At 34.9% G+C, this 21739-nt stretch overlaps 1 protein-coding gene across 2 annotated transcripts in view; it reads right to left on the bottom strand.

The window, feature by feature from the left end:
- Positions 1-21739, bottom strand: part of ANOS1 (anosmin 1) — an 87088-nt gene that overhangs the window by 53245 nt on the left and 12104 nt on the right. The window lies entirely within an intron of this gene.

The following is a 21739-nucleotide window of genomic DNA, read 5'->3' as shown; positions in this document are numbered from 1 at the left end:
ATATTGAAGATATATATATATTGAAGATATATATATATTGAAGATATATATATATTGAAGATATATATATATGTATGTATGTGTGTGTGTGTATGTATGTGTATATATATATGTTTTCTGAGGTTTTCACGGTGTTTGTATGTAGGTCTTTGGTTATTCGGGTTTTCTCCGTGTAAAATTGGAAGTGTCTTGGCGACGTTTCGAAATCCCATTCGTCATCATCAGGCTAGGTGCTTACAGCTTCCTATTTGTAGGAGAAAATATATATATATATTGAAGATATATATATATTGAAGATATATATATATTGAAGATATATATATATGTATGTATGTAAGTATGTATGTGTGTGTGTGTGTATGTATGTATGTGTATATATATATATTGAAGATATATATATATTGAAGATATATATATATTGAAGATATATATATATATTGAAGATATATATATATATATATATGTATGTATGTAAGTATGTATGTGTATGTATGTGTGTGTGTATGTATGTAAGTATGTATGTGTATGTATGTATGTATGTATGTGTATGTATGTGTATGTATGTATGTGTATGTATGTAAGTATGTATGTGTATGTATGTAAGTATGTATGTGTATGTATGTATGTATGTATGTAAGTATGTATGTGTATGTATGTAAGTATGTATGTGTATATATATATTGAAGATATATATATATATTGAAGATATATATATATGTATGTATGTAAGTATGTATGTGTATGTATGTGTATGTATGTAAGTATGTATGTGTATGTATGTATGTGTATGTATGTATGTAAGTATGTATGTGTATGTATGTATGTATGTAAGTATGTATGTGTATATATATATATATATATATATATTGAAGATATATATATATATATATATTTGTTTTCTGAGGTTTTCACGGTGTTTGTATATAGGTCTTTGGTTATTCGGGTTTTCTCCGTGTAAAATTGGAAGTGTCTTGGCGACGTTTCGAAATCCCATTCGTCATCATCAGGCTAGGTGCTTACAGCTTCCTATTTGTAGGAGAAAATATATATATTGAAGATATATATATATATATGTATGTATGTATGTATGTAAGTATGTATGTGTATGTATGTAAGTATGTATGTGTATGTATGTGTATGTATGTGTATGTATGTGTGTGTGTGTATGTATGTGTGTGTGTGTGTGTATGTATGTAAGTATGTATGTGTATGTATGTAAGTATGTATGTGTGTGTGTATGTATGTGTATGTGTATGTATGTAAGTATGTATGTGTATATATATATTGAAGATATATATATATATTGAAGATGTAGCACGACCACAAAGCCAAACAACAGCTATGCAGCTCACCAGCTCATCACCCAAGTTCAGGAGAAAGCAAAACTCCAAATTGGGGAAGACACCCTAAAGGCAGCATCAGAGGCAGACAAGAGAATCCAAACTCAGGGCCTAGACTGGGTGGGGGCCAAGCTGTATGTTCCCAAAAGCCAAAGATTACTAATCCTGGAGAAAAGCCATGACTCAAAAACTGTGGACATTTTGGCTTTGTAAAAATGTTACACCCAATTAAGTTGTACACCAATTCTGGTGGTGTCACTTAAGAAAGAAATTCAAAGTTATGTTCTAGCTGCACAATTTGCACTTCAGCCAAGTGGCAGCAAGGAAAAACACCAGGAGTCCTTCAGCCAGTGGTAGACCCTAATGCTCACTGGAAGGAAATTTCTATGGACTTCACTGTAGTTATCAGAAAGCTCAGGAAACACCATAATCTGGGTGATCACAAATTTGTTCTCTAAATAAGTGCATTTTGTGGCCTGTCAAAGGCCTCTTCCAACCTGCACCTTGGCTAAATTGTTTATCTACCACATCTAAAGGCTGGACAGTGGTCCACATAAATAATTTCCAACCACGGAATAAAATTTATTTCCAAATTCTAGCACGAGTTCCTAAAGCTTTTTGGGACATCCCAAGGGCTCAGTTCTAGTCATCATTCTGAAAGGCTGGTGTGAATGTGTGAATGGGGTTCTAGAGCATTACCTGAGATGTTACATAAATTACCAACAGGACAATTGGGCAGACTCTTCCATTCGCTGAAGTAGCCTGTATTAATTCTGTACATAGCTGCAGCAAGTTTACCCCTTTCAAGGTGGCTATGGCACAGGACTTTGTGCCCATGCCTGAGCTGTCCTTGGTGAAACCCAAACACCCCGTTTCATGCTTAAAAGACTGGTCAGCTGCCGAATTCCTGGCCGGTGGTCAGAAGATCATTGGAAGAGGAAAGAGAAACCTACAAAAAACATGCAGCCAAAAAGCAAACAAAGCCCAAATACTTTAAAATAGGGGACCGGACTACCTTGCTTTCTCCAGACAGCCTTCCAAAAAACTGGGACCAAAGTATGTTGGCCCTTTCTTCATCAAAAGGATCATCAACCTGCTGACAGTCAAACTTGAGCTGCCAAAATCCTTTAAACACATTTATCCAATTTTCTATTGTAATCTATGAAAACCAGAAACTCAGTCCACTCTGAGCCCACTTGGCCTCTGTCACCTGAGCCACTCGTGACTGACGGGGAACAACATGTTGAATCTAAGGACATTTTAGACTCTCATAAATACTGAGGAAAGCTACAGTTATCTAGTTGCATGGAAAGACTTTCCTCCTTCAGAAACTGAATGGGTGGATCTTAAGCACGTTAAAGTAGCTAAGCTCCTCAAACGCTTCCATAATCAGTATCCTGATAAACCAAAATAACTCCTTTATCTAACTGTACGTCTACCTTGTTTCTCTCTTTGTTGTGTCTTTTCATTTGTTTTTCAGGACTGACATCCTTGTCAAGGGGGGCAGCATGTCAGATCACCATCTTCATATTGGCATTTTGCGGGTGTTCTGCCATCAATCAGGAAAGGGAGGGGAAACAAATGGGCTATAAAAATGTACACCTTTATGATGGGAAATTGTAAAGGGGGAATTGACAGTTGAGGAAGAACAAAGTACTTTGGAATCCAGTTCATGCTGGCACACTGGCATCTTCAAGGCCATTTGCCTGGAATTTCACCAGCCCAAATAACCTCAGCATTTCTCAAAGCATCTCAGTGCGGCTGCGTTGGCTACACATGGATGGACCATGGGGAGAGAGCTAGGGAAACCAGGGGTTTAGTTCTGTATTGGTGCATGGGAATTTTAGATTCTGCTTGACCTCACTGCAATCAGTAACATAATTAATTATATAAATATTATATATGTATGTATGTGTGTGTGTGTGTGTATGTATGTAAGTATGTATGTGTATGTATGTGTATATATATATATATATTGAAGATATATATATATATATATTGAAGATGTAGCACGACCACAAAGCCAAACAACAGCTATGCAGCTCACCAGCTCAAATCCCCCTGCAACACAGACTAAACTGAGCACAAACAAGCCCCCACCAACACAGGACACACCCCCAGCCAATCAGAGCACAAAACCCCCATCCAATCAGAGCACAGCCAAGCTCCCACCCAATCAGTTCAAACCCCACTAGCAGTTAAAAGGAAGAAACAGCTGCGATCACATTGCTCCCAGAAGCACGGCTGAAGCCTGAAGATGACGAATGAGACTTCGTCGAAACGTCGCCAAGACACTTCCAATTTTACGCAGGAGAAAACCCGAATAACCAAAGATCTACATATACATATATATATATATTTGTTTTCTGAGGTTTTCACGGGTGTTTGTATATAGGTCTTTGGTTGTTCGGGTTTTCTCCCGTGTAAAATTGGAAGTGTCTTGGCGACGTTTCGACGAAGTCTCATTCGTCATCTTCAGGCTTCAGCTTCGTGCTTCTGGGAGCAATGTGTGATCGCAGCTGTTTCTTCCTTTTTCCATATATATATGTTTTCTGAGGTTTTCGCGGGTGTTTGTATGTAGGTCTTTGGTTATTCGGGTTTTCTCCCGCGTAAAATTTGAAGTGTCTTGGCGACGTTTCGACGAAATCCCATTCGTCATCATCAGGCTAGGTGCTTACAGCTTCCTATTTGTAGGAGAAAATATATATATATTTGTTTTCTGAGGTTTTCGCGGGTGTTTGATGACGTGCCTGAAGATGACGAATGAGGCTTCGTTGAAACGTCGCCAAGACACTTCCAATTTTACGTGGGAGAAAACCCGAATAACCAAAGACCTACATATATATATATATATATATATATATATATATATATATATTTATATATATAGATATATATATATACATATACACACACATACATACACATACATACTTACATACATACACACACACACACACATACATACATATATAATATTTATATAATTAATTATGTTACTGATTGCAGTAATTTATATATATATATATACTTACTTACACACACACACACACATATATATATAAATATATATATATTTGTTTTCTGAGGTTTTCGCGGGTGTTTGTATGTAGGTTTTTGGTTATTCCGGTTTTCTCCCATGTAAAATTGCAAGTGTCTTGGCGACGTTTCGACGAAGCCTCATTCGTCATCTTCAGGCTGGTGTTTTCAGCTTCGTGCTTCTAGGAGCAATGTGTGATAGCAGCTGTTTCTTCCTTTTAACTGCTAGTGGGAGTTTGAACTGATTGGGTGCGAGTTTGGCTGTGTTCTGATTGGGTGGAGGTGTGTTCTGATTGGTTGGGGGCTTGGCTGTGCTCTGATTGGATGGGGGGGTTGGCTGTCCTCTGATTGGATCGGGGTGTGTTCTGTTTGGGTGGGGGCTTGGTTGTGCTCAGGTTAGTCTGAGATGCAGGGGGATTTGAGTTGGTGAGCTGCATTGCTGTTGTTCGGCTTCGCGTTCGTGGTCGTGCCACCTCTTCATGGTGGGTGTCAGTCTGCTGCATGTCTGGATTAGAGGGGTTTGAAATGGCTAAAGACGCAGCTGTGGTCTGGCTTCTGGTCCGTGGTCATGCTTTATCATCGGTGTGGGTTTGAGTCTGCTTTCCACATGGATGTGTGGTGGTGACATCCTGTGTGGCCACGACTGAAGCTGTATTTGCTGTCTATTGCTGTCTTCTGAATTCTGATTTAGCATGTATTTGTTCTTAAGACTTGGTGTGGTGTGACCAGAACTAGCCCTGCTGTCTCTTCCTTTAACTTTCCTGCTATTAGACATTGTAAGGTTCATTGTTATCGTTTGCTTTACCTGCTTAGTATATTATGTACTCTTCGTGTAATATTTTATCTTGCCATGTCTCTTTTGTATTCTTTTGGTCTCTCTGGTATTCAGTAACCCTTCATGGTGCAACTGTCTTCTGTATTTCCACATTCCACATCCACCTATGTTTGTTTGTGAGTAGACTCCTTGTTTTACTTGAAAGTAATCTATTTTAAATGATACTTTAAGGATAAATTGGGATGCCCTGCCAATTAATCTACCATCTCCTACAGATACTTTAGGAATTACTTTCAACTAATTGAGTGAAGAGTACAGAGTAGAGAGTAGAGAGAAGAACAACAAAGATGATTAGGGGACTGGAAGCTAAAAGATATAAAAAATGGTTGCACAAATTGGGAATGACTAGTTTAAGAAAGTCTAGGAAAGAAGGACTAGGGGTGACATGATAGCAGTATTCCAATATCTAAGGGGCTGCCACAAAGAAGAGAGGATCAACCTATTCTCCAAAGCACCTGAAGGCAGGACCAAAAGCAACAGAAGAAAACTAATCAAGGAGAGAATCAACACAGAACAGGGATGTCAAACTCGCATTGTCATGACGTCATCATATGATGTACTGGGACTTTTTCCCCTTCACTAAACCAGGTGGGGCAGAGGCAGCATGCGACACATCCAGCCCATGGGTCACAAGTTTGACACCGCTGACCTAGAATTAAGGAGAAATTCCCTGACAGTTAGAACAATTTATCAGTGAAACAATTTGCCTCCAGAAGTTGCAGGTGCTCCAACATGGAGGTTTTTAAGAAAATATTAGACAACCATTTGTCTGAAATGTTATAGGCTTTCCTGCTTGAGCAGGGGATTGGACTAAAAGAACTCCAAGGTACTTTCCAACTCTGTTATTGTTATTAATATATTCATTCCTTCATTAATATTCATATATTAAATATAGTTAAATTAAAAATAAAATTAAGCACTAAACCGCTCCCTCTTTAGGGCTTAAAATGCTGGATAACTTATTTGAAAGGTGGCTAGAGAAAAATGAAAAGGTACAAGAGGGAAAGGCAAGAAAGCTTTTGGTTGAAGCTTCCCCAAAGCTTCACCCAAAAACTGTCTACTATTGACCTCATCCATTTCTAAGAGGTCTGTAAGGGCGTGCATAAGAGCACAAGCGTGCCTACCGTTCCTGTCCTATTGTTTCCTTTCATTATATCCAATTAATATAGTTATTACATACTCATACTTATATATATGCTTATATATTGTATAGTTATTTCATGCTTATGCTTATATATACTGTGTGACGAAAGAAAGAAAGAAAGAAAGAAAGAAAGAAAGAAAGAAAGAAAGAAAGAAAGGAGGGAGGGAGGGAGGGAGGGAGGGAGGGAGGGAGGGAGGAATAGGGAGATGTAAGGTTGATAATAGAAACAATAAAAGGAGGCAACAAAAACTGAAAAGAAAACCCAAAGGGAAATTAAAAGAAAGGCAGAACATTATTAAAATCATGTAGATTTCCCTATTTGCAGAGGATCAGTAATATTATTCATATAGTCCACACATATCAAAAGATAAAGAATGGAGAGAGAGAGAGAGAGAGATTAATAGAGACAGAAAGAGAGAGAGAGACAGAGACACTCTACAATTCCTGCATGAATTACCTAATCCTTTTGAAGAGCAATTACACATCTTTTTCTCCACCCAATTGTTTTCATATATTGTCCAACTGGTACCATGTTTCCTCAAAAAAATACAACCTATCCCAAAAATAAGCCCTAGCCTGATTTTCATGCCTGCACCTAACATAAGCCCTGCCCCCAAAATAAATCCATTTAAGCCTGCCCACCATCCGTTTTACAAGGTGGGGGTAGGGGTAGGGGTGGAGCTGCCCCACACCTGCGTACCTTAGGACTGCTGCAGCTAGGCCTCCCACACCCTGACACCAGTCACGCCGCTGCCCGACTTCTTCTCAGCCACTTGTGACTATTTGCAGCCAGATGCTACATGGCGCATTGCACCAGTGCTGCCACTTGCAGAATGCCACAAGCTCATTGTGCTTGTGCCACTGCTTGCACACACAATGGCACAAAATGCCACACCGGCCGTGAGTGGAGGCACTGGCATGATGAGGCACATGTCTGACCGCAAGTGGCCACAGAAGAATTCAGACAGCAGTGCGACAGGTGTCAGGGCATGGGAGGCATGGCTGCAGTGGTCCTAAAGTAAGCGGCTAAGACATAGCCCCAAAATAAGATCTGGTGCTTATCTGTGTCTTATTTTGGGGGAAATACAGTATATTGCCAACTGTTTCTTGGTTCTTTCAGCAACTTTTGTCTTGCCACAAGATTTCACTTTCCCTCAACAAATGAAATTTGTGGGTGGGGACTAACAATGTACCAATGAACAAAGATGCAAGGATTGCCTCAATTGTATGTTTTCTTCCTCCCAGCCTCAAAATTATGCTTAATGAGGAAAAACAAAACTTTAAATAGCTACAGAGGGTTTCTTTTTAAACTTCATTGAGGGGACTGAAAGATATGGGTTGGAGTGAGAAAACTATAGAAGTGGGACCAATGGATTTAAGAACAAAAAAATCCATTTCTTTTTCCATTGTTTGTATATTCTTTATCCTTTAATATAGATTGATTCAACATCCATCTTAATTTTTTCTTTTGTCCCTTCCATTTAACTTTTATTGGATTATGTATTTAATTCTATTTCTATCTCTTGTATATTTGCTCTTAATTCCGGCAACACCCATATCATATCTATTCTTGACCATGATTGGTATCTATTTGAATAAAATGTATATTGATTTTTCTTTGGGTTTGTTTCTCTCCATATATCTTGAAAACATACTTCTGCCATTTTAAAGAAAGTCCTTGGGAGAGTTTTTCTTGTCTTTTTGCCTATTTTACTACTTCTATAATCAAGTTTTGCGTCTATAATTGCATTAAAATCTCCTACCACACAAATATTCTCATAATCCACTTCATTAATTTTCTTATGAAATTTTTCATTTAAATTCTTGTTTATTATTTGGTGTATATATTACTATCAAGAGTATCTGTTTTTGGTTTATTGTTACCTCAACCATCAGAATTCTCCCTTCTTCCTCTATATAAATTTGTCTGGTATTTATTGTTTTCTTAATATATAGATCCACCTCTTTTCTTTTGTTGTGCTAATAAAAAATATAATTTCCCAATTTTGGGATATTCCAGTAATTTACTATGTTGTTTTTTAATGTGAATTTCTTGTAGACAGATTAAATATAATTTTAATTTTTGTAGTTTTATAAGTTTTTTTCCTTTTCATGGGAGAGTTCGGTCCATTTATGTTAATTGACAATAACTTTAGTTCTTCTTCCATCATTTCACTTATAAATGGGTCTTAATGTCATAGTTGATTTTATTTCTCTGTTCCTTTGCTCTTGCTCCTTCTCATTCTGCTCGTTTTATTTTTTCAGCTTCACTTTCTTCTTGTGTATTTTTCCTTCCTGTTAATTTCTCTTGTCTTTTATTTTCTACTTTCTCTCTTCTTTCTTGTTCCTCATTTGTACTGAAGTGGTGGTCATAAAATTCATATGCTTTGTCTAGGGAATCCAATCTATATCTTTTATTTTCCAAGTGACTAATATTCCTTCAGGTATCAACCATCTGAAGTTTAGATGGCTGACACCTGAGAACTGAAAACTATAGAACTGAGGCTAATGGAATTTTAGATCACTTCAAAAGGCTACAAAAAAAATTTATGCAATGTTTCTGCTACATCAAAATATTTCAAATATAAAAAAGCAGAAAGTAAATGAATAGCGAATCCCAAGAAATGACAATCAAGAAAACATTAGCTACCTTTTTTTCCTTTTCAAAACCATAAATATTTAGAAAATATTATTCATTGCAAGTTAACATTTCCCACAGTAAATACTAAAACATGTAACAGATATACAGTAAGTGTGCTTTTGCTACTACATGGCAAAAATACTAGAACAGATAAAACTACACGAAATTGCCTTGAAAAGCAATATCATGAAGTGGAAGGGGAACAGAATAGAAAAGGGGCTGACAGCTACTCCAGCCTCTGTTTACTGTTCCTGCTGTTTTCATAGGAGCTGTGATCCATAAACAAACAAGGTCACACTGTCATGTTATCTATCACAATATAATTCAATAAGCAAACTGGATACAATCATAGGTCATTGCAAGTGTTGACACACCAGGAGCTGGATGTGAATGTGTTATGGAAGAAATGATTGATGCTGTAACAAGCCAGCCTCCATTTTTATCATTCAATGAATAACCTGTAGCCCACTGAATTATTTTTTCAGAGATGGTTCTTTACCTAAACAGAGAAACAGAATGACCTTGAATGGGCAAAAAGCAGTGGAAGAGGAGCAACTTCCAACTTCCTGCCAGCTACGCCACTGTTGTTTATGGGAAGCTGGCAGGGATCATTGGAAACATTCCTTCCTCTTCCCTTCCTATAATTCAATAGTTTCCTGTTGAATTCCATTCTCAATTCTATACTGTCTTGAGGATCCATGAAGCAAATTTGAATAAATTTGGCTTGCTGCTTGGGGTCTGACATTAAATGTACTACGGAACGGTGGATTTGCCTTTGAATAACCACTGAAAGATTTCATCTATTCCTCATTGTAAGGCCTTCTTTGGCACCAGTATGCCATTTGGAAGAGGCAATTATATTGTCAGGTGTTCTTCCTGAATTCAATGGCAATAGGATTACTATATAAATTGAGGAGTAAATTAGGTACAGATTGCAAATTGCTTATCCTGATCTTTCCCTTCATACAGCAGAAATTGAGAGTTTCTCCAGGGAACAGGGCATCAAGGGCAGACTTTGGCCATGGTGCCAACACTAGCAGAAATATTACATCATGCAAGTCGTAAACTTTTCCTTGCTCTTTTTCTGTTGAAGGTTGATACTGTTGTGTTGAGGAAGTCACATAGTAATTAGTGTTTGCCACATATTCTCAAGTTCATCTTCCCTTTCCTCTTCCATATTTTCTAGTCTCCTCATTCTGCACCTTTCCTGAATAAGAGATCAGTAAATTCATTTATTTAGATAAATATTTAAATGTCATTATAGATTTTTCAAATGAATTATCCTCACAAAAACCACAAAAACATAAAATAATGAAACTTCAAATCACCTAGCACACTTTAAAAGAACATACATATAATAGGATATGCATGAAAATTCCAGTAACTTGGGAGTAAACTGAAAATTATTCAGTTATGCAGTCACTTCCAACGCTTCATGATCTGATATTATAGACATAATTTCACCAGGATTACTGTCAGTAACTCTTCTTGGAGTTCTGTGGAGTTTGTGTCATTAGTGATAATGTCCAGTCAACTTATCCTTTGTTGGCTATATTTTTGACTGCTTCAAATTATTCCAAAAAAGAGAGTGTTATTAATGACTCCTGCCTTCACATTATGCTTCCAAAAGATTTAAGTTTTAACTTCATTATTAAAGCTCATGTGAGCAGTATGATTTCATTTCACTAAATGTTCTTCCAGTATGAACAGTTCCAGGTTCTCCTTCATAATTGCCTCCAGCACCACAATTCAAAACTGTCAATGGTTTATAATTAGTGGAGAAAAAAACTGAAGGTTAAAATAAATCAGCTATTTCATAAAAATAACAGTCGGATACATATCTCCAAATCAATTGGGCACTTTTTACGGAAAAGAAAGATGGAGTTTTTGAAATGAACTTCATAACTCCCTGATTTGAAATTACTGAAAATCTGTGAGGAGATCTTAAACATTCAGTTCATGCAGGAACACTTAGGAATATTTCTTAATTAAAAGACCTCTTCAAGGAAAAGTGAAAAGAAAGATGCTTAGCTAGCTAATTAATCCAATATGTTTGAGTCTATATCTGGAAATTTCAGATACAACAGCATTGTCATGCAAATATTCTTTGTTATAATCATAGGTGCAAAAAAATTTAATGTAGAAATATGTTTAATCAATACAACCATCACTGGGCACTAAGGAAGGGGAAAAGAAAATATCCTCCAGATATAACTATTATATCTTCCTTTTTTAAAATCACCAAATGCTTTTAAGGAACTTTACATCTGTAGTTGCCAAAGAGTGATTACAGGTAGTCTTCGACTTATGACCACAATTGATCCCAAAATTTATGTTGCTAAGTGAGACATTTGTTAAGTGAGTTTTGCCCCAATTTATGACTTTTCTAGTCACAGTTGTTAAATGAATAATTGTAATTGTTAAGTTAGTAACCTAGTTGCTAAGTGAATCTGGCTTCCTCATTGACTACGCTTGTCAGAAGCTCGCAAAAGCTGATCACATGACCCTGGGACACTACAATTGTCATAAATATAAGCCAATTGACAAGCATCTGAATTTTGATCACATAACCAGGTGGATGCTGCAACAGACGTAAGTGTAAAAAAATTGTCATAAGTCACTTTTTTCCATGCCGTTGTAACTTTGAATGGTCACTAAATGAATTGTTCTAAGTTGAGGATGACCTGTAATGGCAGTTACAAAAATAAGGCAGCAATATAGTTCAAAACTAAATACATTTTAACAACTATTAAATGGACATGTATCTTCCGGCTGAGCATGGTAGAATTCTGAAGAGCAAGAACAGCTAGCTTGGTGAACACAAACAAGACCAAAGCTGGGTATGTCTTTTGTTTTAGGTGCCAAAACAAAACAAAACTTTCTCTGGATGAACATTTTCTCACTCTGGATAGCTTGTTGTAGATATCCTCTGTGAAAATATTACATATCAAATCTAGAGCCATAGTAAAACTCTGACATCTCTGATCTTTCTTTCAGTTCAGCTTTATCAGTCCACTTTAGGGTTTTGTTTATAATGAAAAGTAGGTTATCTGTTTTTATAATAAAAACCAACTGACAGTTGAGCTTGAGCAAATGATTTTTGCTCAAAAGTGCATTCATCATGTATTATACTAAGATGCATATCTACGCAAACTAAATATGAAGCCTAAATTAGTTTTGCAAAGTCTTTTTAATTGAATATTATAAAACTTGAAACTAAAGGCTCATGGCTGTACAAGGTCTTTGACAGCTTATTTTCTGTCCAACTAAATAAAATCCAAACAGGTCCAAGTTTTTATTAGCCACTTCAGATACTTTGAACTTTAGGGCACTGGATTGAATAAAGGAGATTTAACATGCTTTTCTTCCTGAATCTAGAAATCCCTGATCCATGAAATCCATGAATTCCCGAATTTTTTCCTTTTCTAAATCTGCTACTTATCCCAGAAGAATAAATACATAGGACAGAAACAAGAAAAAAAGAAACAATATTTTGTTAATAATGGAGAAGAGATCAACTGAAAACAGGAAACAAATTCTAAGGTTTTTTATTTATCTGTTTGATTTACACAGATCTCTAAAGTTAACTATTTTCTCAAAGACAATTCCCTCCCCACAAAAGCCACCATAAACCTAGGTCTTATTTCCAGTGATATCTGAACATTTAGCTTTATTAATAATTTTACAGGTAATTCATAGTTCCAGGAAAGAAGAGACATTTGTCACAAAAAGGATTATTCAATGACTTACAACCACAATTGAGCCCAACATTTCTGTTAAATGAGACAGTTGTTAAGTAAATTTTGCTCCATTTTACGACATTTCTTGCCGCAGTTGAGTGAATCACTGAATTGTTAAGTTTATAACATGGTAGTTAAATTAATCTGACTTCCCCATTGATTCTGCTTGTCAGAAGGTCACAAAAAGAGATCACAAGACCCAGGACACTGCAACCATCATAAATGAGTCAGTTGCTAAGGGTCTGAAATTTTATCATGTGAACATGCTGCAAAGGACGTGTAAAAAACGATCACTGTCATTGATAATTAGTGTCTGACTGACTAGTAATATTAATTGAACCAGTGTTAGATACCACTACTTTGTAGATGCCAAAAATGTACTGCTTATTAGGTAGCATAGTTCATAGTTTAACACTGAGTATTCTGTTTTCTCAACTCAAAATTTACTAAAGCAGTTAAAGCACTTGGTTCTTCAAAATTTCAGCATTAATGTCATCTTCTTGTGCTGTTTAAATAGCTTTCATATGGTTCCCCACACACTTTTGCCTCTTTTCTGAAGGGGTGTGCATAAACCTGGGTTAGAGTAAAAAACAGACCTTCAAAAAATTTTCTCAGAACATTGCAAGGTTTAGAGAAGCTGGCATTCCAAAATAAACCAGTTAAAAACTAGTAATGATTCCACATTCTTTGATGAAAGAAAAGCTATATTAAGCAATAAATATATTATTTTTTAATTAGGTTCAACTGTACAATTATAAACCAGGGAACTGTTGACTAAGCAACAAATGAGACAGATAATTTGCAGATAAATAACTTTCTCTGTGTAAAGGCCCTACTGAGGTTATAATTTCAGTGGAAAGTAGAATCAGTAAATAAATGCAAAGTGTTATTAAACAGAGACATTTATCCTCTTAGTATTAAATGCTGACAACCTTTCTCTTTCTCAGTTAACATAAATAACATTTCATTCAGACTATTACTAAATAACATTTCATTCAGACTATTACTAATATAGTAATATGGCTAGCAGAACATGAGATACATACCTCTTATCTTAAAAACATTTGAAGTTAACTATTTTTAGATGATATCAAGCCATCTAAGCCTAGATCTATTTCCTTTAGCTGATAAACATTTGTATATATTTTCAAAGTCATAATATTTAATTCTATCTTCAAATGTTGACTACATTACTATATTCTATGTCTATTTTTAATATTAACATGTTTTAATGTAAAGCAAGTATTTTCTTTTTGTGAAACACAGTAGAAATAACAAGAGATCAGTATCAGTAAAGAAACTGATCCACTACCTTCTTTTATTAATTTAAAATTTAAATTAAAAAAAAATATTTCTATTCTTCTTTCTCATGGGCATTATTTTTCTTCATCATCAAATTATACCTTTTATTTTTAATAGGGCAATTATGATACAGATGTATATGATGTGTAATATATTTAATCAACAAAAGCTCAGCATCTATCTGATATATCTGTTACTCTTCTGGGTTTTTTAATCATATGCTCCCTACACTGCTGGCTAATTATTTGCTCAAATGTACACAATGACATGATTTCAGTCTCTATTCAGTGTTGGAGGCACAAATGAAAACTTCTATTTCTTTATTTTTTCTTAGAACTTTTATTTCAGTGCCTCCAATAGGTCAGCAAATCTCTATTTGGGTCATTTCTTCATATTCCTGCTTTCATGTTGGAAGTCTTGAAAAGCAGTTCTCAGAGAGAATAGTGGAGTTTGTGTATTCTAGAAACAGGTTCTATGGTTATGTGGCTGCTGCATTTGTACCTTCAGTTATCTTTTCTTTCACAAAATCCCCTATATTCTTAAGGCTGCAAATGGCCTTTTGGTCACACTATTGGGTCAATCTATCAATGACTAATGTCAGTGATGCTTTGTTAGTCCCAAGAAGAAAGAGAGGAAAAAGGAAAGCTGGGTTAAGATTCATGGTGCATCCCAGTAAATCTTCACTTTTACATGAAAATGTTGGGAAATGGGATGTCATATAAGTATCCCTAAATTATACATTTCATTCATTTGTGTTTAAATGATTAAACCAAAATTTGAAATATAACATTACTTTATTGATACATTACTATCAATACTTTAAAATTGCCAGTAATTTTTTTTAGTTTCTTAAGGATGCTTTATACACAAAAAATTAATATTAGTTCAAAAGCTTAACATTATTAGATATCATTAGTATTCAATTACTATAATATAATGGACTGATTCATATATTAGATTTTTTTCCTTCAGATGAGTTTTTCATTCAAATGAACTTTTAGATGAGTTTTTCATTCATAGAATTAATGTGATCTACAAACTTATACCTCAAAATTTCAGTAATATCTATTTTTATAAGGGATATGCATTTCAAAGCATCACAAAAGTTCAGATAACTGAGGCTATGTCTTTCTTGTCAATGTAAATTAAATTTATTAATTTTCCAATAGAAGTAAAAAAGGAAGACAAGGAATTAAATTATGTAAAATTGATATACAAGTTCATGGCAACACAAATATTGAAATTGTTATATTAATATCTATGAAGACAGATACAAGATTTGGGGAAATTTACATTGGATCCAATTATGCAGCATTAGAATGCTTTATTAGAAATTGGCAAATAGGAAAACACACCTAGCAGTATCAGTGGAGTGGACAGAATTGAGACAACGTTACATCTGTCAAACAATAATATAAATAAAGAATATAATTATGAAGATCTCTTATGTTGGTGACAAGAAAACTAAATCAGCGGTCATACAAGAATGAAATGGAGGGGAAATAAAAGATTTTTTTAAAAAGGAATAACTTATTTAAATTAATTTTTTCATGTGGATTGTTCTTTATAGTTTTTATTCTAGCAGCTTTGGCAGTAAAGTTTTAGTTTATGTCTACTGTTTTTCATACAGAAATTGAAACAAACAAATATACTGAACTAAGAAATTATAGTTCTGGCATATTTGTGATGTACAAGTTAAGTTCTTCGTTGTTTCTTAATCATTGTTCCTCTAAATTATACACTCCAGATGTTTTTGATCTTAATTCCTAACAGCCCCTAGCCGGCATATTAAATGAAGATGTCATATGGAAATTACAAAATTTATCATCTAATCCATATATGATTATCTTGCATGAGCAGATGTTGGGGTGTGGTCTAAACTTGAGAAATGAGTACTACTTCTCCTATGTAAACTGATCAATCAAGCTATTCCCCATCTGTACTTTCCTACTAAACCTTGGGGGCCAAGGGGGGGGGAATGCTCTCCCTATTTTGTTTTCATTCATCTTTGAAAATTCTCCCATGTTTTCTTGTTTCATTTCAGAAAAAAGTTTTCATTCTGAAGATAACAAAATTGCCAAACCAATTTTTAGAAAAAACAACTTTGGGTTATCAAAGCATCTGCAAATCATCTTAAGGAAAGCCATGCTAATCAACTCAAAGGCCTATATCTTTTTGTTCCACGGTAACTATATAGTTAGAGAGCTCTAAGCTGAATAGCAGGCTGAGTGGAACAGACCAGACAGCAGAGTTGACTGACCAGAGTGTGGAGAAAATGGAGCCAACCAGAGAGCTGAACAGCGAGCCAAGTGGAAGTGAACAGAACAGAGACAAGGTGGAACAGAGCTGGCAGAGAACATGACAAGTGGCCAGAGCAGCAAATGACAGAAGTGAAGACAACAAATTAAGCCTGGGGTCACAACAGGCAGGGAGGGAAGACCCCAGTAGCGAATAAAAATAAATACAGAACACAAAATAGAAAATAAAAAAAATAAGCAAATAAGGATATGAGTGAAAAATTAGAAATCAGGGCAGAATAACATTAGCAAAGAAATCAAATAAATAAGGCAAATTTTAAACTTAAATAAATAATAAAGTAGGGAGGAATATGAGCAAAAAGTTTTTAAAATATAGGGAAGAAAAGGATAAATAGGACTAATTAAATATAATAGTAAGAAAAGTTAAATAAATAGAAAATTTTTAAAAAGGAGCTCAAAAAGGCAGGGGGAAAAAGATAAAAACCAAGGATAATTACTTAGAACAGAGAAGATAGCTGAAACACAGCTAAGAGCAAAATCCTTTACCTCCATCACAAAAAAGAGGGATTTTCAAATTTTAAATTTTTAAACTTTGAAGCTTTTAACTTTTGAAAACCTTAAATGAACAACTACATTTTTAAATTTTAAATTTAATTTTTTTCTTTTGAAAAACTATGGGAAAATCTTCCACATACTTAAATGAACTACTAAAATGGAACATTTCTAAACTACTTTTTTCTTCAATTATATATTGAGACAAAATCTCCTACTTTTACATAATTTTTTAATCATTAAAAGAACCAGCAAAAAGAAAGAAACTCATGTAAAAGATGACTGACACTATTGTGGTATGTAATATATGTTCCATGTATGTGCTTATGCCAAAGAACCACCAAATTATACATGTATTAAATGTAAACTATATGAACTACTAGAAGAAAAAGTAAAGAATCTAGAGGCAATTCTAGCCAAACTCCAACCTACGCAAGAAGGCTAAACCCAAGTCGAACCAAATAATGAACAAACAACTCCCAAAGGACTTGACCTGTGGATGAACCTTTGGAGGAAGACAAATGGAGACATGTCATACATAGAATGGAACATGACAATTAAAGAAAGAAGCAGCATACATCTAACAATCCCCTACTGCCTAATCTAACCCATCCTGATGCAGCCCAATTATAACTGAGTAAGGATTTTCCTCCTAGATGAAAAGGCAAAGGCTCACAACCTTCCCCTTAAAGAAACATGCTCACACCTAGAAAAGAGATATCATCAAATATCCCTAAAAAATCACATCATCAAACACACCTATGATAAATAGAAAAGCACCACAGATTGCCCCCCCCCCGCCCCACACACACACACACACACACACACACACACACAAAAGGAAGGGGAGTAGTGACAGGAGATTCTATTCTGAGAGGAAACAGAACCAGCTGCCTGCAGACCACATATTCAATCTAGGGATATGTTGTCTCCTGGAGCAAAAATCAAAGATGTGGCTGAGAACTTCACCAAAATAATTAGTCCCACATATTACTATCCTTTTCTCCTCCTTCACATAGGACAAATGACACAAACAGATCTGCAAACATGTAGAAACAAAATGAAGTTATAAATAGAAGCCAGCACAGGTCTGTTAAAAAAAAAGATCTTGCCAAACCAATCTTATTTCATTCTTTGACAAAGTGACTAAATTAGATGACCAGCAAAATGCTGTGGAAATAGTATGTGTGACTTCAGCAAGGCTTTCAACAAAGCAGACTACAACCCACTCCTTGGTAAACTAGAAAAATGTGGGATAGACAGCATCTTTTTTTTTAATTTATTTATTTGAATTTATATCCCGCCCTTCTCCGAAGACTCAGGGCAGCTTACACTGTGTTAAGTAATAGTCTTCATCCATTTGTATATTATATACAAAGTCAACTTTATTGCCCCCAACCATCTGGGTCCTCATTTTACCTACCTTATAAAGGATGGAAGGCTGAGTCAACCTTGGGCCTGGTGGGACTTGAACTTGCAGTAATTGCAAGCAGCTGTGTTAATAACAGACAGACTTAATCTGCTGAGCCACCAGAGGCCAGATGGATTTGTAACTGGCTGACAAACCATATTCAACGAGTAGTCCTTAATGGTACTACATCTACATGGAAGGAGGGAAGCAGTGGGGTACAACAAGGTTCTGTCTTAGGCCCAGTACTCTTCAACATCTTCATAAATGATTTAGATGAGGGAATAGAAGGGGACAATCATTTAAACATGAGCCAGCAGTGTGCAGCAGCAGCCAAAAAAGCTAATACAATCTTTGGTTGTATAAATAGAGGCATAGAATCAAAATCACATGAAGTATTAGTACCAATTTATAAAATCTCAGTAAGACCTCACTTGGAATACTACATTCAGTTTTTGTCACCATTTTACAAAAATGATGTTGAGACTTTGGAAAAAATGCAAAGAGCAACTAAGCTGATTAAAAGCCTGGAGACTAAAACATGTGAAGAACGGTTGAAAGATTTGGGTTTGGCTAGTCTAGAGAAAAAAAGGGCTAGGGGTGACAGCAGGATTCCAGTATTTGAGGGACTGCCACAAAAAGGAGGGGGTCAACTTATTTTCCAAAGCACCAGACGGCAGGACAATGGATGGAAAGGAGAGATGCAACCTGGAATCAAGGAGAGATGCAACCTGGAATTAAGGAGAAACTTCCTAATAGAACAATTAGCCAATGGAACAGCTTGCTGTCAAAACTTGTAAGCGCTTCATCATTGGAGGTTTTTCAGAAGAGACTGGACAGTCACTTGTCTAAAATGATACAGGGTCTCCTGCTTGAGAAGGGGGCTGGACTAGAAGATCTCCAAGGTCCCTTCCAGCTCTATTCTATTCTTCTTAACTAGCCAGCTGCCTATGGGAAACCCATATGCAAAGTATTAAATCTTTCTCTTGTATTTCCAAGAAGATAATACTAAGAGGTATAAATAATTTAGTACCTAATGAGAGATTTAATTTGGAACAAAAGTTCCATAAAATTTTTCTATTTTCTTACTGCCACTCAAGTTCATCTACAACTGAATTAATGCTTTTATATAACCTTAGATAAAAATAGATTTTTAAATGTCACAGAAATGTTAAACTGTTTTCTAAAGAATACTCTTTGAATATGTTAGTCTCAAAGTTAGAACAAAAAGTTTAGAAACTTTCTATATATGCAGAATTATAGTTTATCACAGTTCCCAAGCACAATATATAAAATAGCAAAAATTGTTATGCCTTCATTTTTTTTCTTAGTTGAGTCTGACACTTCAGTGACTCGATTGATATCTTGTTAATATGTTTCCTTCTTTACATTTACATGGTGCTCAGTTATCCCTTAAAATTATTGTTCATAAATACGTCTAAAATACCAAGCAAATAAATATCTTCCCTACACCAAGAAAATTTGGTCAACTATTTAGGCATGAAATTGAATAAAATAAATAAATAAATAAAAATATTTGCTTCAAAAAAAACAAGAAGGAAAGAATACATATCAAACTACATCAAACAGGGTATCAAAACCTAAAAATATTATTTGTAATGACAGAATTAAACAAGTTCAGGTGTAAAATGCTACCGGTTCGGTCCAGTTTGCCTGAACCGGTAGTAAAAAATGCTTAAAAAGTTAAAAAAAAAAAAGTCTGACAATCAGCTGTGCCGTGTGATCATCACAACGATTTTGGCGAACCGGTAGAAAAAAAAGCTTAAAAAGTATAAAAAAAAAAAGTTCTGATGATCACACAGCACAGCTGATAGTCGCACAGCTGACTGTCAGAACTTTTTTTTTACTTGTTAAGCATTTTTACTACCGGTTCATCTGTGCGCAAAGCGAACCAGTAGGAAACTTCAGAGCATTTCACCCCTGCACAAGTGATATAAATTGCTAAACTGTTATAATTTGCAAATAATAGACTTTTGGGAAGAAGAAACAGTACCTCTTTTTTGTTTTCTGTTAGGTTTTTGGTTTGGAGTTTTGTATTTTGTATTTTAACCTTGTCTTGAATAGAATAAAATAAAAATATAGACAAAAAAGAGTTTGTCATTTAAAAGTCATCAAAATATCATATTTTCATTTTCCACATCATTACTTTGTAAAAGTAATAATTTATGTTTCTTAATTTACAAAGTTACACTCTTGTCCTCCAAAATGATGAAGTTGTGCATTATTTCCTAAACATGTTTAAAAATCCCATATGAGACAATTAATTTCATTTAAAATAGACCTAATCTATTAAATAAATTACCACAAGATAATTAAGTAATCTTGAATTTAGAATGTATGCAAATGTTTCAGAACTTTAGAATGTATGCAAATGTTTCAGAACTTCTGCAGTAGAAACTCACAAATAATGAAAAGTGCTGTCCAGAAAAAAATTATACAGTACTAGTAAAATTGTGATCTTTCAAGTTTCTTTTTACATGGAAGTATCTATTTGTAAAAATAATTCATCTTTTAATCAGATATGTGTCAAAATTGCTGGTGATTTGTTCTTTATTTTTTACTGTTACTTTATAAAGTCAACTATTCAACACAAATCTGAAGATGTTGCTTTATACCATTATGAAAGTTTGATTAAAATAAGTGGTCCCCCCAATTCCTCTGCACATAGTTCTAATGGTTTTGGAGGTTATAAAGAAGGGATAAATGCACTCAGCAATGTACGTGAATGAAAAGAGCAGCCAGTGCCCAAATCCTATAATTCTTCTTTGACCTCTAAAGCTGATGAATCATTGTTGCTTCTCTTCAGGGATCTTAGTGAGATGCTTTTCCGGTGGAATCAAATGGTTATTAGTTCACTTACACTCTAATCTTCAGAAGGTCAAAAAGTCAAAATACACACAGAAGATACCAGTAAGTCCAAATGAAATCTACAAAGAAATTAAGACCTGAGGACATAAAATTACTAATAGAATAAATATTCAACATCAAAATAGGAATGTTAGAGAAACATGTTGCTAACTTCCTTCCTTGAAGACACTGCTTGTAGAATAAATATTATTAGGAACATTTTAGTGACTTGTTTATGTTACAAAGCATTTCATGCTTGTACAGAGATGTTAGATATAAATCAAATAAATGCTTCCCTGCTGCCCTCCCCACAAAGTGGTAAATATGGATTGATTTGTTCAATTTAGCCATGACTAATCATTTTTAAGTCTCTCTGATAGCTAAAATAATCTATCAAAGCCAATGTCAGTTAAAGGTAGTTTTTATTTCATTAATATAAATTGCTATTACAAAATCTTATCAATGAACAACAAGTAATGGTTAGTTGTTAGCAACTACGGTAATATATGAAAAGTAAAGTACCTCTTTGTTGGGATTGCTACAATTCCAAGAATGATGGTACAATACAGAAATACTATAGTGCTAAACTGAGAAAAATTACAGAAATCCACA

The sequence above is a fragment of the Ahaetulla prasina genome, chromosome 5 (genome assembly GCF_028640845.1).
Source record: "Ahaetulla prasina isolate Xishuangbanna chromosome 5, ASM2864084v1, whole genome shotgun sequence".
Taxonomy (NCBI): domain Eukaryota; kingdom Metazoa; phylum Chordata; class Lepidosauria; order Squamata; family Colubridae; genus Ahaetulla; species Ahaetulla prasina.
This window is presented reverse-complemented; position numbering and strand designations above follow the sequence as displayed.